General features: G+C 43.7%; 2 pseudogenes; both read left to right on the top strand.

Annotated features, from left to right (window-relative positions):
- Positions 1–947: 947 nt before the first annotated feature.
- Positions 948–1,568, top strand: LOC147458154 (uncharacterized; annotated as a pseudogene).
- Positions 1,569–2,703: 1,135 nt separating this feature from the next.
- Positions 2,704–3,601, top strand: LOC147458153 (chlorophyll a-b binding protein 8, chloroplastic pseudogene; annotated as a pseudogene).
- The last annotated feature ends 8,760 nt before the right edge of the window (positions 3,602–12,361 follow it).

Genomic DNA, 12,361 nt, shown 5'->3' with positions numbered 1-12,361 from the left:
GTCACTGAGCTTTTGCATTTTTATTGGAGATGGAAGAGACGGATTGTTTGGCTACTGTTGGAGATTGTATTCAGCTTTTGTCAATGAAACAAGTTCCCTATCCATCATTGCAAGAGAAGACCGCAAAAGATCTACAGAAAGTTAGAGAGGAAGCCAACAAGAAAACGAAGCAATTGAACAATGAGATGGTGAATATCAATGAAAAACTATAACAAAAAAAAAAAAGAGCAGGAGCGTCGACTAGATAATTATGCTCAACTACAACACACGTCATGGAATATGCATCGACGAATCGATCATTTCACACACATTCCCCTGGGCTATCACATTTGTAAGCGCAAGAGACAAGCATGTCCTTGCTATTCTCAAGTGGTGGAGCTCAAAAGAAACGTGTCCGTCAAACTCGGTAAGAATATGGATGCAAGATTTTGATTTCCTACATGTTTTGCAAGTTGGTGTAACAACCGGTGCTCTCTCTCTCTCTCTCTGTGACACATTGAGCATACACTCATTAGAAGTATAACAAGCTAACATTTGTCCAAAAATGATTTGTGGGAAAAACCCAGCAATAGTACCACAAACTAAAACTTACTTTAGCAGTGCTACATTCCAGAGAGTCACCTACCTAAGATTAATTAAGCTAATTCTATGGAATCTCAACGTCCCCATCGTCAATCTCTGTTTGCAAATCCTTGGGATCCTCGCCATCCACCACAGAGCAACCCACAGAAACACAGTATCGAGAATTTCCTTTACTGTGTCAGCAAGCTCCTTTGCCATTCAACGGGGACGCATGACACGGACAATCTCGATCAGATCATCGAGAGAAATGTTGCCATTGTGCTTGATGTTTTGCAATGTGTAAGGAGAAGGAAGAGGAATCTATAGATTGAAAACCAGCTAAGAGCTCATGGGGCACACTAGCATGGAGCAAAACCCTGTCGCGAATGCTAGGACTAAGGGGAAAGCAAAAGAAGAAGAAAAAGGCAATTGAGTGCTGCAACGGCTTGCATGGTCAGATTAAGAGAATGAATTCTGACAATGCAATTATGAGAGTAGCCAGCAATCATTAGGAGCAACTACAGTATAACAATGTCATAAATGAAAATGATGGCATCTCTGTTGTTTCTGTTTGTGGGCTTCATCATTGTGGTATTAATTATGCATTAAATGGGCAGGAATCTGACTATCAGAGCTCGCCCTCTTCAAGATTATGAACGAAGATAATTGCTGCACAAAACTCAGAGCGGATTAACAAGGCCCTTAGCACTAATCATGAGCAGCTCCAGTTGTCTTCAGAGGCCGTGTTCACACCAAAGCACATGCGCCTACCACATCAATACTCGTTCTTGAGCAAGGATTATAGCACATTTAGCTACTATTTTAATCCCGCGAGGATCAGCTACAGATGGAGCAATGCATTCATCTTCTTCCTATCGCGCTCGGGCTCGTTGAGGGATTTGATCACAAGGGAAGCGCTAATTGCTCCCCTACTTCTAGTCCTCCTCCAGTTCAGCGTCACCATTGAGGAAGCCACCCGTACCACGATGAAGATGCAATGCTCATAAAGAAATGGCAGCAAGAATATGAGGAGATGGTTTTTTTTCGTTGAATAGGAGGGGAGGTTGGAGCTGCCTCTTCATCAAGATTGGGCCTCTCGGTCTGTCGCCTAAGAAGGTTTGAGAGGACATTGCCAAGGAGGCTACCAAGGATTGGAAGGGCCTATGTGTTATCATCAAGCTCACTGTTCAGAATCGTCAAGCCAAAGTCACTGTCATCCCTTCCATGATCGGCGAGAGATCCAATTTGGGCGACATCTCTGTTGGTTTCCTCTCCTTTCTTTTTGCTACTTCTACTTCTTCTCCCGCAACCTTGCATTGCCCTCACTCACTCTCTCTCTCTCTCTCTCTCTCTCTCTCTCTCTCTCTCTTAGGGTGTGCATATGCACAGTGTTAAAGTCTACTCCCGGTCAAAAAGTGTTGCAGGCCCGCCAAGACGTTTGCACACCCCTGTACTCCTTCACCTTTCTTCCCCACCGTTCCTATCGGATCGGATCCCCACAACATACTAACTGTTTGACACCAGTAGCTTACCATTTGCGATGGAAACTCAGCCACATAATGTTCTTGATTTTGTGGGCATATGCACTTCTGCCATCTTCAATTGGAGCTTGTCTGAAATTCAAGCTGTGCATGTGCGTCTAGCTGCGGTTGATGGAGGCCAAGATACCATCCCCCCTTCATTCGGCTGCGTATGTGCATGTGCGCATGCTCCCCCCCCCCCTCTCTCTCTCTCTCTCTCTCTCTAAAAAAACTCGTGCGCTCTTTGAGAGAGCTGAGTTTATATATTCTCTCTCTCTCTCTCTCTAAAAAAACTCGTGCGCTCATTCTCTCTCTCTCTCTCTCTCTCTCTCTCTCTAAAAAAACTCGTGCGCTCTTTGAGAGAGCTGAGTTTATATAAACTCAGCTCTCTCAAAGAGCGCACGAGTTTTTTTAGAGAGAGAGAGATATAAACTCAGCTCTCTCAAAGAGCGCACGAGTTTTTTTAGAGAGAGAGAGAGAGAGAGAGAGAGAGAGAGAGAGAGAGAGAGAGAGAGAGAGAGAGAGAGAGAGAGAGAGAGAGAGAGAGAGAGAGAGAGAGAGAGAGAGAGAGAGAGAGAGAGAGAGAGAGAGAGAGAGAGATTCCTCCTCTGCGTAAATTTTGTGAAGCGAGGGACGATCTGCCGTGAAAGGGAGGTCGCCATGGCCGTCGTGGCATCAAAAGCTCTGTTGTCGTCCTCTCTCTCAACAACTACCGTGCCAGAGACTACCTCGCCCGACTGTTCCCGCTAGCAATTCTTGGGCGGGAGGGCTGTCTGGGCTGCAGGCCCCTCTGCTTCCTCCAAGCGCGTGTCCTTGCAACCGCTGACAAGCCTATGAAGGCTGACAGGCAGTTATGGTTTGCCTCTAAGCAAAGTCTGAGCTATCTAGGTGACAGCCTTCTTGGGGACTTCGGGTTCAATCCCTTGGGTTTGATGGACCCAGAGGGGCCTGGAGGCTTCATTGAACCTAATTGGTGGAGGTATTGAGAAATCATCAGTGGAAGATATGCAATGTTAGGTGCCGTTGGAGCTATCGTGCCAAAGATCCTTGGAAAGGCTGGTCTCATCCCTCAAGAAACCGTCGTCGTATGGTTTAGGACTGGAGTGATCCCACCTCTAGGAACCTACAACTACTACACGCTATTCATCCTTGAGATGGCCCTCATGGGCTTTGCTGAGGTGCACCGTAGAGCACACGATTAACAGGATTATTATAATCCTGGATCGATGGGAACACAGTATTTCTTAGGTTTCGAGAAGGGTGTTGGTGGCTCTGGAGACGTTGCCTACCCCGGTGGTCTCTTCAACTTCCTTGGCTTCGGGAAGGATGAGAAGTCGATGAAGGAATTGAAGGTGAAAGAGATAAAAAATGGCAGGCTTGTGATGCTTGCTTTCCTAGGTTACTTTATTCAAGCTTTGGTCACTGGCAAGGGTCCCTTCTAGAATCTACTTCCTTGGCTTTGGGAAGGATGCGAAGTTGTGCGCTCCTTGCCGCACTGTCGAAGCAAGGGACTTGCCTAACACTGTGTGCGAGCCACAGACGGCTCCAAGCACACAACTAGCTTAACTAGTGAGCTCAAAAGAGGGCAATGGTGTGTCACTCACCACTCTATGCTCCTGCCGTGGAGGATTCCTCGCTGCGAAGAAGAAGGAGACGCCGCTACGTCGCGCTCAACTGCTTCACCGCCGTCGTGCCACCGCAATGCTCGATCACACACACACACACACTCTCTCTCTCTCAAGTACACACACACACACTAGTACACAAGGAGATGAAGCAAGAGCACCTTCCTTGCATTGCAGAAATGAGAGAATGCCCCATTTTAGGTTTAGAATGACCTTTATATGGGCTTGCCCCATTCCCACTTGGGCGCCCATGCTTAGCCAACTAATCCCTTGAATGTCCCAGTTAGAGTGCGCCTCTCATCGGCGATCACGCTTACCCTTTTCCTATTGGACCGACAAGCCCGGTACCTGACTCTACCAAATAAATAATACACGTCTGTCGTAGGTGATGGGGTGTCCGTGAGCCGTGAGGGTTAACACAACTAGCTTAACTAGTGAGCTCAAAAGAGGGCAATGGTGTGTCACTCACCGCTCTATGCTCCTGTCGTGGAGGATTCCTCGCCGCGAAGAAGAAGGAGACGCTGCTATGTCGCTCTCAACCGCTTCACCGCCGTCGTGCCGCTGCAATGCTTGATCACACACACACACACACTCTCTCTCAAGTACACACACACACACTAGTACACAAGGAGATGGAGAAGGAGATGGAGCAAGAGCACCTTTCTTGCATTGCACAAATGAGAGAATGCCCCATTTTAGGTTTAGAATGACTTTTATATGGGCTTGCCCCATTCCCACTTGGGCGCCCATGCTTAGCCAACTAATCCCTTGAATGTCCCAGTTAGAGTGCACCTCTCATCGGCGATCACTCTTACCCTTTTCCTATTGGATCGACAAGCCCGGTACCTGACTCTACCAAATACATAATACACATCCGTCGTAGGTGATGGGGTGTCCGTGAGCCATGAGGGTTAACATGCCCCCCTTCCTGATGTAGATTCCGTCCTCAGAAGCTATTGAGTTGAAGCTCGTTCGTCGAGGTGGAAGAGCATTTGAGATTAATGTCCTTAGCCTTCTTCAATCACTACAAAATCAAACAACATTGGTACAATAATTGCATTCTCATAAGCGATTAAAAAGCATATGCAATTTTAGGCAGACAAATCGATTGGTAACAAAAATTTAAACAATTTGTCAGCAAATAAACATTAAATTACAATATAATCAAATGCATAAACAGATGTAAAGGTAAAAAATTAAACAAGTCTGGGGTCGCTAATTTAACGGTCGAAAGGCAAGAGCTTCTTAATTTTCTCTGGTTAATTAAGTTGTTTAATCGCGAGAGCCAAGTATTTCATGTTCGAGGGCTGACTAGAGGCTATACCTAGAGGACCTTGTAGTTAAGCTACGATAAAAGGAATTTCTCATGAAATCATTGCTTGACTGATTACCTTTGCTTTGACCCCCCAAAGTCTTTTCACAGTGATTCAATTTTGATGTGTGTGCTTATTTTGTATGCCTTGGATTTTTTGCTTTTCAAGGAAAAGCGCCCACACTGGGAACCTCTAGGGCTCTAGTACCATAGGCGATACATGTGAGTGGAGTACCAATTTAAGCAGGGATTTCTCTTCCAGCTTAAAATTTTACATTGTGGCACTTTGATTTTTGTTTTGTTTTGTTTGTTTTCATCATTTTAATTTTGTAGCTTTGGGGGGTCATATAACTTTGATACACCTCCCCAGGCTCATCACACTAGTAAACTCCCTTTATAATACTTAAGCTAAAGGTCAATAGGGTCAAGCCCACTAGAAAGCCCTAGTACATTTCACACAATGCTGCCTAAATCGGATTAAGAACCTAAGTAACCATTGCTTATTAGGAAGGCATTCCCCATGGTATTAAGAGAAGATTTCTAACACCTAGCTTGGTCAAACTAGCTTAGTCGGACTGCTTGATCTTTAAACCTAGACAAGTGATTATGACAAAAAATTACATTGAATTAAATGTTTGATACTAAGCAAATGCGGTGAATATTAGGCTACCAATCACAATTAAAGCAGACAAACATGGATGCAAAATAGATAGGGGCAATGCTAATGGACAAAAAACACCTGTTTGTGTTGATGGTCGCGCTTGATCTGATGTGTGAACGAGAGAAAGGTTCCATGAAGGTCCAAATCCTATCAATAGCAACACGCTCCTGTACACACTAGGAAACAAAAGGAATACCTCCAGGAGGCACATTAGTGGGAAAAGGTACCAACACTTATTGAACACAACAAAAAACATAAGGAACCCTAACCTAATTATTTGCACTCCCCCTAGAGAGTCAAGGGGATAGGATATTGTAGAGGTTGGGGGAAAACCCTAAGGCTAAACCCCTATCCTCATCGTAGAGATAAACAAAGTCATCATCCATGAGACCATATGTGCCATCCGTGTAGTCCTGTAAATTTTCTTCTTCATCATAGGTGCCCATGTTTACTAAGAAGGTCACTAGACGCCTATAGTCATCTTGGTCAAAAGGGTAGGCTTGTGCAATGGGAGAAACGCTCTCTACTAAGTATGGATCAGACGTGGTCAAGAGACGTATCAGCCATTCTAACTCCTCAAAATTCCTCTCACATGCTAGTGTACCTATCAAATCCCATTCACATTCAAGCACTGGGAAGACCATGTGAAACATTTGTGAAAAGTAACGAGGGTACCTCTCACCCAAGGTAGGAGTGGATGACTCTCGCGTACTAGCCATATCTGTACACGCAAATAGATGATGGTTAGAGTGCAAATATTACAAGGGTCGTGTTCTTGTGCATAATTTGTTTTTATGATTTTGTGTTATGGCTCTTGCTCTTTTACTTTTTTATCTTGGTTCTGTGAGTATAAGGCTTTATATATACATTCCCTAAGATTGGAGATTAAGAGGTCAGGGAGAAAGGTTGAGAGGGAAGCAAGTGAATAATGGATGTCAACAAACACTCCCCCCTTCCTTGGGTAGATCATACCGTTTGAAATGATGTCGTCACCCTTTGAAACCAGTTGTTCCAAGCTGTTATAGATGAAGATTTTTGCCAGTAGTTTTCTATTACCTTAGGTGCCTCGTCGAGTTGCAAGGGTGGTAAGGTATCTCCCAGGATCGAACTTGAAGTGGTTCATTAGGTGATTCTTGAACACTGGAAGGTGTGGATTCCTTTGTAGCTTCATGGAGGTCCACTATTGTAGGTGGAGGCTGTGTAGAAGCTTTTACCTCTATGGATGTATTACATGAGGAGCTAGAAGCTTCATGGAACTCCCCCCTTCCTGAGCTAGGTAGAATAAATTGGTTTTGCCTTGAAGCCCAAACTATCCCTGGACTAGGTGTGTAGCATTCTGTGATCTTTCCCTTCCCACGGTCTGCCATTCGCTTTAGTGTTACACTGTTTGACTCATATGGGTTTGTTGTCGATAGGGAAGGACACATTTTACGTTTAGGTACCCAAATTTGCTCATTTCCATCATAGTAGCCTTGGGCTTATAATAGTCGTTTTGGAATCCATCGTGATTTGGTCTTGACTCTCCTAGAGCGCGCTCTTGGTTTTCCAGGGAAATTTTTTCTTGAAATGGATGGGAGGGTTGAGGTAGTTGGAAGTAAGGCCTTGGGGACCCATTGATATGTACTCTTAGGTCGTGCAGGTTGAGTACTTGCAATATTACTGCTTGCTGCAACTACAAGTGTTGAAGTGCTAGGTTCATGGGTAGCCGGCAAAGACGAGTTAACCACCTTTTCTTGTGAATGTTGGCTATCCTTCAACTTTGCTAGAGTTTGCAACATAGGTGACTTTGCTTGAATGATAGGGGTAAGAGTCGGTGGTCGCGTCGTGACACTACCAGTATCCCAATCAATAGTGCATTTGGTTGCCAACATCCACGTGCGTCCCAGGTTTACGTTGCCTTCCATAGCTCCCGCGGGCATGACTAGAAACCTCTGCACTATGCTTCCATTGTCATAGACAACAGGGGTCTGAAGGACTCCAAGAATAGCCGTTTTTTTTTTATTAATGCCCTTGACTTGCATCGTACTCGGGGATAGGGTCGGTTTCCCTAATTGACACCAAACTCCATAGGATAACAAATTGTGTTTAGCTCCCGTATCTAATAAGGCATTGTTTAGTACTTTTCCATAGGCACTATTTAACTCAATAGGGTATCGTAGAGGTGTATCAGAGTCCAACCAATCCTCGTCGATTTCAACGTGGAATGCATGTGTGACTCCAAGGTTAGTCTCTCGTTTTCGTCTTATACGTTGTTGTCGCTCCTTAGCCTCAGCTTGAGCTTGTATCTTCTTCAATTCTATTTGTGCCTTGGCTGCCTTTTTTGTATGGATGGCACGCAACTCCTCTTGGCTTAAAGGATCATAGTATCTTTTAAATTTGCTCCCATTGAGGAATCCAATGGTTTCAACTCCATCAAGAGTCTCCACACGAATGGTTCCTTGTGGGGTGATCTCACATACTCTATATGGTCCTTTTCCCACATATTTCAACTTTTTCTTTTCGTTACGCACTCCATACATAAGGACTTTATCACCAACATTGATATCTTTGTTCTTTAGATGACGGTCAAACCATTTCTTCCTCCTATCCTTCTCCACAAGTGCATTTTGCACAGCTAATTGCCTCTCTTCATCTAGCCTTTCAAGGATATATAATCGCTCAACTAAGGGGTTACCATCCCAACCTTCTTGAGAAGCTACTCGAAGACTAGGAACGACAAACTCCCATGGCATAACCGCTTCTTGGCCATACACCATCTTGAATGGTGTGAAATTAATGGCAACTTTATACGCAGTACGATAAGCCCATAGTGATGATGTAAGCTTTAAATCCCAATCTGTGCGATGAGCTTCCACCGTTTTGGTTAAGATAAAGATTAAGGTCTTATTGGTACTCTCAGCTTGGCCATTTTCTTGTGGATAATAAGGTGTGGATTTATGGCGAGCTATCATAAAGTTGGTAGTGAGTTCTTTTATTACTCCATTTATAAAATGAGTACCATTGTCACTCACAATCTCAAAGGGACAACCAAATCTTGTAATAATGTTCTCACAGAGAAACTTGGCAGTTGACCTCGCATCAGCCTTACGTGTCGCCCTGGCTTTCTCCCACTTTGTTACCTAGTCAGTGGCAATGATAATATATCGAGATTGAGTGCTACGAGCTGCCGGACTGATTGGACCTACAAAGTCCAAACCCCATTTTTCAAATGGTTGAGTCACTTTAACAGGATGTAAGGGCATCCTATCCTTTCGTTGAGTGATCTTGTAACGTTGGCATTCATCACATCCTTTTGCAAAAAGTGATGCATCCTTAAATAAGGTTGGCCACCAACAGCCTGATTGCAACACCTTTCTAGCTGTTAGTTCCCCCGAGAAATATCCTCCGGCTATACCCATGTGGGCTTCTTGCAGTATGTACAAATACTCATCCTCATGGGCACAACGTCTAAGAATATCATTCTTCCCTAGCCTGTAGAGAGTTCCCGCAATGAGAGAGTAAGGTTCACATTCTTTTAACAGTTTTTCGAGCTATGTCTTTACGAAGCTCTTTGGGTGGAAAACCATTAACTAGAAAGTTCACAATCACTCCATTCAGGTACGGTTTTGACGAGGAATAGAGAAGTATCAGGCAATTCGTCATTGACTCCAGTAGAGGCTTCACCATTGGGTATACGAGACAATTGATTAGCCATGACATGTCTTTTACCAGGTCTCACCACAATGGTAAAATCAAACTCAAGGAGAATTAACAACCATCGTGTAATTCTTCCTGTGGAACAAGGTTTATTTACTAGATACAACAAGGCTTGATGATCAACATAGAACACAAACTTGTTGGCCAGAAGGTAGTAGCGAAATTTCTTCACTGCATAAATCATACCTAAACCTTCTCGCTCTGTAGTGGTGTTGTTTCTTTCGGCATCATTCAACTGACGACTTGCAAAGCTAATGGGGTAGTCCAGTTTATGTTCTACTGGTTGAGCTAGAACACACCCAATAGCAAAGTTCGATGCATCAATATGCAGATGAAAAATTACATTCCAATCGGGCACTCGTAGAATAGGAGCGCTAGTCAAGGTCTTCTTCAATGACTCATAAGCATGGTCACACTCCGTAGTCCTTTGGAACTCAATAAGAAGCTTGTACAAAGGACGAGCTATCTCGGCAAAGTTTAAAATAAACCGTCGGTAATAACCAACATGGCCCATGAACCTTTGAACTCCTTTATAGTTTGTAGGTGGTGGCAATTCAGCAATGGCTTTAATTTTGCTCTCATCTGTGGAAATCCCATTTTTGGACACTATATGCCCCAAAATGATTCCATGTTTAACCCAAAATTGGCATTTGAAAGGGTTTAAGGAGATGCGATACAATCTAGACTTCTCAAACACTTTTCGTAAGCATGATAGATGTTCTTTCCAAGAGGAATAAACACAAAGGTCATCTAAGAAAGCTTCACAAAACTCCCTCAAATATTATCTAAAAGCAGTGTTTATTAATCTCTGAAAGGTAGCCGGGGCATTGGTTAAGCCAAAAGCCATAACACGAAATGCGAACACTCCAAATTCGGTTATAAAGGCTGTTTTAGCTTGGTCCTCCAGCGCAATTGTGATTTGATTGTAGCCAGAGTACCCATCTAAAAAGCTATAAGCTTCCTTCCCTGTAACTCTTTCAAGCACATGTTCCGAATATGGCAAGGGGTAATGGTCCCTCCTAGTGGCGGCATTGACCTTCTTGAGATCTACGCAAACTCTGAGTTTCCCATTCTTTTTTAGCACAATCACTATTGGAAACACCCATTCCGAGTGCTCAATAGGGTATATGAATCCGCATTCCACGAGCTTTTCAATCTCTTCTTGAACGATCTTTGCATATTTAGGATTCATTGGGTAGGGTCGTTGCTGAATTGGTTTAGCCATGCTATTCATGGGGATTGTGTGCTGCACCACGGAAGGTGGAACACCTTTCATATCATGATATGTCTAAGAAAATATATCCCTGAATTCCTCGAGAAGTTCTTTAAGTACACACTCCTCAGTCGCTGTCAGATCTTGGGCAATGAAGACAAGTTTAGACTCTTCTCTTGGGTCTGCTAACTCTATTTCCTTAACTATCGTTGGACCATCATAGACTCCATTGCTCCCATCGATAGGTTTCCTTTCGGCCTTTGTATACACAACCTTACGTTCCTCTGTGGTATAGGATTTGAAATGTTCAGGGGTAGGGTGTAAGTCTGTGGGGTCCTGTTGTTCTATGGACTGTGATTTAACTTCTGATTCCTTTTGTTGTTGAGCTAACTCTCGATTTTGTCGTCTCCTTACGGTACGGCTCAACTTTGGCTTCTCTGTAGCCTCTAGTTGTGCAATGTCAATGGGTTGTGGACTACACCACATAACGCTTTGAAGGTATTCACCCCAGTTATCTACCAACTTTCGATGAGCATCACATGCCCCTATATAATTAAGCCATTCTACGGTAGATTTCTTTTCCTTTATTCTAGCACGCACATTTGCTCGATATCGTCGCCTCTTATATCTCTTACTCTTCTTGTTTAATTCTCGATTACGATCGATTTCTAGTGAAGACTCACTAGATGAATCACTACTTGTGTCTTCTGCTCCCTTGGATAGATTATCATCTAGGTTACCACTGGGCTCTGAAATGGTTTGTCCCCACATTTGCACTAAGATTTAACTCAGATTCTTCGTCCTTAGAGTCAAAGTCAATTGATGATTCTGACCCCAAATCGTGTGGGCTATAGTCTTGTGAGGCGCTACTGGTTTCAATGCTAGTCAAACTTTCATCTTGTAGATCATCAAAAGCTATATGCATTGCTTCTAGCATGTTTAAGGGTACAAGTGGTGGTATTTCATCCCTCTCAGGTGTTACCCAGGTCGTCCCCCTATTTCCCCAAGTGTCTATGGTTGCTGCTAGGTGGACCCAATCCACATTGTCCGACTCAGTCATCCCAGGTAGTACATCCATATAAAGAGAATCTTCCCCAACATCAGTGTCTGCTTTACACGTGTAACAATACTGCAATGGGGCCAAGTGAATTGTGGTGTCAGATCTATGATCAATTATAAACCTGTTTCCTAGAGGATGTGCTCGACCTGTCACAAGATCCACTGAAATGACAGAATCTTGGAACTGCAAGTAGACATGGTTTTTAGACCAGTCATGCACCATTTTTGCTTCCCTCATGAAAGGACGTCCTAAGATCATCTCCGATGCCATAGTGTGTTTGGAGAAATATATAACAATAAAGGTAATCCTTATTTTATGTCCAAAGACCTTGATCTTGAGATCTTCTAGCATCCCAATAGGTTTAACAATAGACCCATTGGCCATCTTCACTACTATGGTTGTGGTCGCAAGGTGAGGTCTGCCCATAGTTTCCCAGCAATTTTTAGTCACAATGCTAACCCCAGCGCCACCATCAAGGATTCCCTTCACAGTTAATCCCTTAATAGTGATTGGTATAGTTGCATTAGATTCATCACCCTCAAAGCATTGTCCCAACTTGTTAACGGGTATTTCTATAACAAGGTTCTCATCTAGGTTGGTTTGTGGATCTAAGTGTTCCTCCTCTATTGGCATCTCCCCAACTCCATCCATCTGTGCAAATTGTGGTAGCCCAAACTTTAGTTCTCCATTGAGGAAGGCTTGAAGAGCTGAGA

The sequence above is a fragment of the Adiantum capillus-veneris genome, chromosome 5 (assembly GCF_014529385.1).
Source record: "Adiantum capillus-veneris isolate H3 chromosome 5, ASM1452938v2, whole genome shotgun sequence".
In the NCBI taxonomy this organism is placed as follows: Eukaryota; Viridiplantae; Streptophyta; class Polypodiopsida; order Polypodiales; family Pteridaceae; genus Adiantum; species Adiantum capillus-veneris.
This window is presented reverse-complemented; position numbering and strand designations above follow the sequence as displayed.